Raw genomic sequence first — 7821 nt, 5'->3', positions numbered from 1 at the left:
CTTGCATGTTTTCTGTTGAGACTCAGAACTTGTTCTTATTGGAGTCCTTTGTAAGTAACTTTTTGTTTATCCTGTGCTGCTTGTAAGATTCTTTCTTTGTCTTAAGTTTTGATGTGTTTGATGATGATATGTCTTGTTGATTTTCTTTTAGTGTCTATCCTGTTTGGGGTTCATTGGACTTCCTGAATGGATATATTCTCATCTTTCATCATATCAGGGAAGTTCTCTTCCATCAAATCTTGAACAATTTCCTCTGTGGTTTTCTTTTTCTCTTCCTGGTCTGGAATTCCAATTACATGTAGGTTATTCCTTTTGATGGTATCCCCCATGAATCTTAGGCTTTCTTCATTTTGTTTTGATCTTTTTTCTGATTGATCCCTTTCCAAAGAAGTATTCAAGTATTTGCCTTTGGTCTCATTAATTCTGTCTTCCATTGATTTGATTCCACTCCTTTGCCTTTTTGGTGTTTATCTATTTCTGAAAATTTAGGATTAATCTTCTGGATTTCTATCTGTAGATTTTGAATCATTTCTAATTTTTCATTAATTTTGTCATTTTGTTCCTGTATTTTCTTCTAAAATTGTTCTAAGGTTTTGTCTGTGTTTTCCTTAATTTTGTCAGTGTTTTCCTTGATCTGTCTCACAATCCTTTGAAGATACCTAAATATAATTCTCTTGAATTCCTTATCAGGGAGTTCCAATGTTGTGTCTTCCTCAGAGATGTGTTCTGGGTCTGTATGCTGGTCTCTTGTTTCTACCACTTTATCTTGCGTCTTTCTATGGATGGTGATGGTCTGTTATCACCAAGACATTGTGACTGACGTTGTTGTATTTACATCTCAGTTAATTGTTCATGAAGATCAGTAAGTGTGAGTCAGGCTCTTCTTGGTGGTTGTTTATTGCTGGCCAATTGGTGGAGAAGGAAGTGGTAGCTCTCACTCAGTAAGTGGAGCTGGAGGAGGTGCAGGTGTGGTTGCTTCATATGGGCATGGTTGCTGTCTCCCACTCAGGCAAAAACAACAATCAAAAAACCATCATAAAAGTAAAAGCAAATGGACAAAAAGCCACACTGCATAAACACACAGGAACAATCACCTAAAAAAAGAAAAAGAAAAGAAAAGGAAAGGAAAGGAAAAAAAAAACCCTGCACTATCTGGAGAGAGGGCAATAAGAGAAAAAAAGGTAGAGTAGGAGAACAATGAGGAAAAATTAGGAAAAATGCAAAAGAAAAACAAAGAAGGGCATTAACTACAAGAAAGAAAAAACTGGAATCAGGAACAGAAAAGAGAGAAAAAGCTGAAAACTAGAAGCTGGAAGGTAAGAATAAATAATAATAATAAAAAGGACAAAAGGACAATAATAATATTAATTTTAAGGCCAACAAAAACAAACAAACTAAAAAAAAAAGGACAAAAGAAATTCTGGGCAGGACAGGGCAGGGCACCCAGGCTCTGGTCTAGCACAGACTGGGATGGAATTCCTGCTGGCCCAGAAGGTGGGTGGGAGTGAGGGATGGCTGCACCTCTGTTCCCCAATAGAGTGTGGGGTATAAGAGTAACAAAGGGAATATTGCACCTCTCCAGTAATTGGCATCCAGAACGTTCTTGTGGTTCCCAGCAAGTGGAGCCTATTGTTAAGTGCCTGGAATCTCAGAGAATGCTTTCACTTTAAATATCCAAAATGTTCGAACCACTTGTAAATATTCAAAATGGCTGCACCCTCTACACAGGCAAAAGTCCACAGCTCAACCCACCTTCCTCTTTGCTGCTTCTCCTTTTATTCACCAGCCACCAGTACAGTCCTCCATGCAGTTCCTGGCTAGCAGGGCTGATTTTTAGGCTAATTCTTAGGTCCTAACACCACTCACCAATGTCCAAGATATCTGTGCCGTCGGGATTGCTGCCAGACCATAGCTCCATATGTCTCGTTTTTTTGGTGTTTTCATGCAAATTCTTCTACTAGTTGGAGTTTAGTCCACTTCTATATCCTTCCCTTCAAAGCTCAGGGCTCCAGGATTATCTTCTGTATTTGTGTTAATTGGTTCCCTTTTTCTTTGTTGAAGAAGGTCTGTGCAGCTTTTCTGCCTATTCCACTATCTTATCAGAACTCTCCTCAATTTGGTTTTATCTGATGCTTTTCTCATCATTAGACTGGATTTATGGGTTGTGGGAGGAAGACCACAGAGCCAAAATGCCATTCTCATCCCATCATATCAAAGGTATGTATTATCAACATAACTCATCACTGTTGATGATCGCCTTGCTGGGGTAGTGCTTGTCAGGTTTCTTTGCTGTAAAGTTAATCTTCACTCCACTCCCTTCCACACTGTACTCTTTGCAAGGAAATCACTATGCATAATCCATACTTAAGAGGTAAAGAGTTATGTTCCAACTCCTTGATAGCAGAGTATCCAGATAAGTTACTTGGAATTCTTCTGCAGGAGAAAAGTGTCTATTATTCCCCACTTATTTATTTGTTTAATCATTTATTTATATCAGTATGTTGTTGTTAGGTGCTGTCAAGTCGATTCCTACTCATAATGAATGACCATACGTACAACAGAACAAAACACTGGCTGGTCCTGCACTATGTTTACTATTGTTGCTATGTTTGAGCCCCTTGCTGCAGCCACTGAGTCAATCCATCAGTATGGACTCATGGATATTTATTTTATATTTTCAGTTATAATAACATAGTACTTTATTTATTTTGTTGTTCAAATTGTTCCACTTTGGCTATTGGGGCTCATTCAGTTGACTGCTATGTCCCTTTGACATAACCCCATCATTTTCTTTTCTTGAGCATTTTCTTACTTTCTGAAATCAATCTCATTGTCTATATTTCCTGATCCCTGTCATTTCTCCAAGGATCCCTGTTTCCTTTTAGTGGAGAATGGTTCTAGAAACCAAGTAACTGATTTGTCATTGCTTTTAGGCCCTTTCAACTGACAGAAAAAAATATAAGTGTATATCAACCAACTTATACACACATATCAGTAAATATTTCTGTATTTATCCATCTATATCAGTATTAAGCTAAATATGAGTTTATACTGATGTTTCCAACTCTAATACATTCTAGCCCTCTCCCCTTGCATACTTGTAAATTCCCACTTCAAAAGTGAGAAATCTGGCTTGCAACAATTGTTGTCCATTTACTTAATTGTTTAGTTGGAGTATAAATGTGTAGCAGTATTAGAATTATTAACTCTTACTCCCACGGGAAATGACTTTATCAGCTAGGGTATGGTGCTTGCATTAAAGTTCCTTTGGTCTTTAATCTTTCAAACTCCACTCATTATCAGAAGTCATCATCTTTGTCCCACACCCTCTTCAGAGAGGTTGTTTCATATATTTGCAGTACAATTAGTTCTTTTTGTCACATTTGCTTTCTATCCTGGGATCCTATGATCACCTAAATGATCTTTTAAACCAGCATGTATTAAGGTTTACTCTTTGTGCTAGAAAGTTCTACATGTTGTCATGTATCAACCATTACAGTATCATACAGAAGAGTTTCAATGCATTAAGAAAAGCCATTATACTTCACCTGTTCAATTATTCCCTTCAACCCAACCCCTCTGGTGTCCTGGGCAACCATTGATCTTTTCACTGTCTCTATAGTGTTGCCTTTCTCAGAATGTCATATAAATGTAATCAAACAGTATACTTCTGTTCCTTACTTATTAACTATCTTGTTATCCAACATTTTGTATTTATGGCAATAGTAAAAATCTACTCTTGGATTATTTTGTAATGGTACATGTCAAATGCTGAGGTGCCAGGTAAAAGTAACACTGGTTGTAATGGTCAAGGTTATGTGTCAGCTTGGCTACTCCATGATTCGCAGTGATTTGGCAGTTATGTTATAAAGTAATTCAGCAGCTGTGTAATGACATGGTCATCCTCCATTTTCTCATAACACTGATATTTGCATAACAACTTGGTCTTTGGAACCTAATCATGTCAATAAGCAAGAAGTGGGTATATAGCATTTTAAGAGTGACTTCTTTCACTTAGCAATATGCATTTAAGATTGATCCATGTCTTTTCATGGCCTGATAACTCATTCTTCTAGCAACCCATTACACAAATGTGTCACATTTTATTTATCTTTTCACCTATTGAAGGACATCTTGGTTGCTTCAAGGTTTTAGTGATTATTAATAAAGCTGCTATAAATATTTGTGCTCAGGTGTATATGTGAACCTACACCTTCAAATCAGTTGAATAAAGATCTAGGACTGATTTCTGGCCAAGTGCTGAGATTGTTTTTAGCTTTATAAGAAATTGGCAATCTGTATTCCAAACTGGCTGTTTGAATGAGAGTTTCAATTATTCCACATCCTCACCAGCAATTGCTATTGTTTTTAAGTAATTTTCATTGGTGCTTAATAACCTGAATATTTGTGCATAGGATTTTGTTTGCACATGTTTTTAATTCTGTCTACATCCTCACCAACAATTTTTATATTCCATCTTTTTTATTATAACCATCCTAGTGGGTATGGCGAGAGCTCTGGTGGCATAGTGCCTAAGGCATTTGACTGCTAACCAGAAGGCTGGCAGTTCAAACCCACCAGCCACTCCTCGGAAGGAAGGTTGGCCAATCTACTTCCGTAGTGATACTGTTTTGGAAACCCAAGGAGGGGTTTGAGTTGGATCCGACTTGAGGGCACTGATAGTGGGTATGAAACTACTCATTGTAGTTTTGATTTTCATTTCCCTGATAACTAATGAATTTAAGTTTCTTTTCATGTGCTTATTGGCCACTTTGTACATTGCTTGAGAAATGCCTATTCAAATATTTTGCCCATTTTAAATTGGTTTATTTATCTTTTTACTGTAGAGCCGTAAGAGTTCTTTAAATAATCTGAACGCAAGTCTTTATCAGATAAATGATTTGCAAATAGTTTCCTCCATTCTGTGGGCTGTCCTTTCACTTTCTTAACAGTGTCCTTAGAAGCATAATTTTAAACAAATTTTATGAAATCCAGTTTATTTCAGGGCTTTGAAGCAGTTCATTCTGATTTAACCCCCTGCTGAGAATTTGCATTTCTACCCGAGATATACTGAATCAGAATCCACATTTCAACAAGGCTCCAAGTGATTTTTATATATCCCTACAAAGCAAAACAAAACAAAACAAAAAAACACCCAAACTCACTGCCATTGAGTCGATTCTGACTCATAGTGACCCCCATTGGGTTTCCGAGGCAATAAATCTTTACAGAAGTAGATTGCCCAGTCTTCCTTCTGCAGAGTGGCTCTGGGTTTGAACTGCCAACCTTCTGGTTAGCAGTCAAATGCCTTAGGCACCATGTCACCAGAGTTCCTTATATATCTCTCTAAGTGATTCTTACGTATATATAATACTTGAATACTGGGCTAAAAAGTTGGATTTCTTTTTCCCTGTAACTAATGGATAAACATTGACACTTGAGCAAGAACTCTCACTAACATAGTTCCCCTTGCCTTGGTTTGCATGTCCTAGTAGGCATTCCATACATGTTTACTGAATAATTATTACACTACCACAGTAACAAGTTGAGCCAATTAATTGTGAATGTAACTAAGAAGGCAGAATGGAAAAGTAGGATGACTTATGCCTGTGTTCTTTTTGTGACGTAGTGCTCAAGGCTTTGACTGCTAACCAGAAGGCTGGCTGTTCAAACCCACCAGCCACTCCTCTGAAGGAAGGTTGGGCAATCTACTTCCGTGGTGATACTACCTCAGATACCCAAAGAGAGGTCACTATGAGTGAGATCAGACTCGATGGCAGTGAGTTTGGTTTGGTTTTTGGCATGATATAGAAGCTTTCAGATGTTTTTTCTTTTGCTTTCAAACATGAGGGAAATTATTGCCTGACATATTTGCTATTTAGTATAGGACAACCCTTTCTAAAGTTGTGTCTTTTAATGAGGTTTTGGAGTAGGAGCAGGATAAGCTTATGTTAGGACAGTTTTTGGTAGCTTTTGTGGGTGGGTCTGCTTAGCCTTTATAACTGCTATGTTAAGAAATGAAATGTTTTTCTTAAAGGATATAGTTAGAGGGGCAGATTGAAGATATGCCTGTTTTATAATTTTTATTTTTCCTTTGAAAATGCTTCTCTGACAGTGAAAAGCTTTGTTGCAATTCTGACTCATGATGATCCCATGTATGCAGGGTAAAACTGCTCCACAGAGTCTTCAAGGTTATGATCTTTTCAAAGTAAATAACCAGCTCTGTCTTTGGAGGTGTCTCTGAATGGTTAGAACCACCACCCTTTTTGTCAGTAGTCAAATGCTTAACCATTTGCATTAACCAGGGACTCTGGTGAAAACCTAGGAGACTTCTAAACTGAGGGTTGTAATGGTGTTAAAATCTCTGTCCTTATCTGGCTAAGGAAACATCTAACCAGATTACTAGGATTTATTGTGATTTTGGTGCCATTCTTCTTGTCAAATCTATTCTCCCAAACTAGCAGGGGATTAGAGATGAAAAGCTTTCAGTTTTATTTTTTTATTTTTCACTTAAGATCATTTCAGAAGACTGATAGAGAAAAATCTATGAGGCCATACTGAAATAGAAAATACAGTGTTTGCATGTGAGATGTGTGTGGGTGTTGCATTTTAGGCCTGTCAAACTTGACAGTGTCCTTTTAGGCTTTTCAAGAGGAAAATTCATAGTATTAAAGCCACATTTTCTACCGCCTATGACAGATTTCTACATGTCAATTTGGTTGTACATTCTCCTTTATAATGAAGCTAATTTGGATTTCAAGGACTTGTTTAAATATCCTTTTAGTGAAATTTGAACAGCATCAATTTGGAAGTTTAACTCTTTGATAAGAATTATTTTTTCATATTGTTATAAGATAATGTAGACATATCTGGTATACTTATTAACACAAACTTTAGGAAGCTTTGCAGGATTTTTGTAGCTACTTTTATTTCTTAACACAGTAAGTATCTATGAGCTGGGCCTTTGCTAATGGTTATAGGTAAAAAAAAATACCAATTATTACAGAGGATATGAGATTTTGAAGAATTATTTCTATGTAACCAATAAGGTTGTGTAGATTTGTTATCTTGAGGGACCAGTGCCTAGAGAACAATATCATGCTTGGTAAAGTAGAGGGTCACCAAAACAGAGGAAGACACACAAGATGGATTGACAAAATGGTTGTAAAGATAAGCTGAAACATAGCAATGATTGTGAAGATGGTATAGGACTGGGTAGTGTTTTGTTCTGTTGTATGTGGGGGTGCTATGAGTCAGAACCAACTCCATGCCACCTAAAAACAATAACCAAAAGGACATTCCATTGGAGTTACTATTATATTAAATCATGTTGCTGTTGGGGGTCACTGAGTTGATTCTACCTTATAGTGACCCCATGTGACAGAGTAGAATTGCTCCATAATCTTTAAAGCAGATTGCCATGTCTTTCCCTCACAGAGCCACTAGGTGGTTTGAAGCCCAACCTTTCAGTTAGCAGCTGAGCACTTAACCATGGTCTTGCCAAAGCTCTTTGACTCAATAAATAGTCAAAAAATTTACCTTGGTCCCTCAGAAAATAGAAGTTAATGGTGAGGGGTAGGAAATATGCTCCCAAGCAAATTTTGTGGGCGAGTGCAAAGTCTTACGTGATTTTAGTAGAGATTTCTTCTCTAATCATATAAGACAATGACAATAATTTAGGAACTTCTCTAGCTATATTATAAATGATTTAAGTCAAGAAATGGTTTCACATTTCCCTTGCCAATGGGAACTAGACAAGAATGCTCTTGATCACCACTCCTATTCATTATTGTATTGGGAGCCCTAGCTAGAGTAATAAAG

Source organism: Orycteropus afer, unplaced genomic scaffold, assembly GCF_000298275.1.
Source record: "Orycteropus afer afer isolate SDZICR_OR568_19922 unplaced genomic scaffold, OryAfe1.0 scaffold00030, whole genome shotgun sequence".
Classification (NCBI taxonomy): Eukaryota; Metazoa; Chordata; class Mammalia; order Tubulidentata; family Orycteropodidae; genus Orycteropus; species Orycteropus afer.
Note: the sequence above shows the minus strand (reverse complement) of the source record.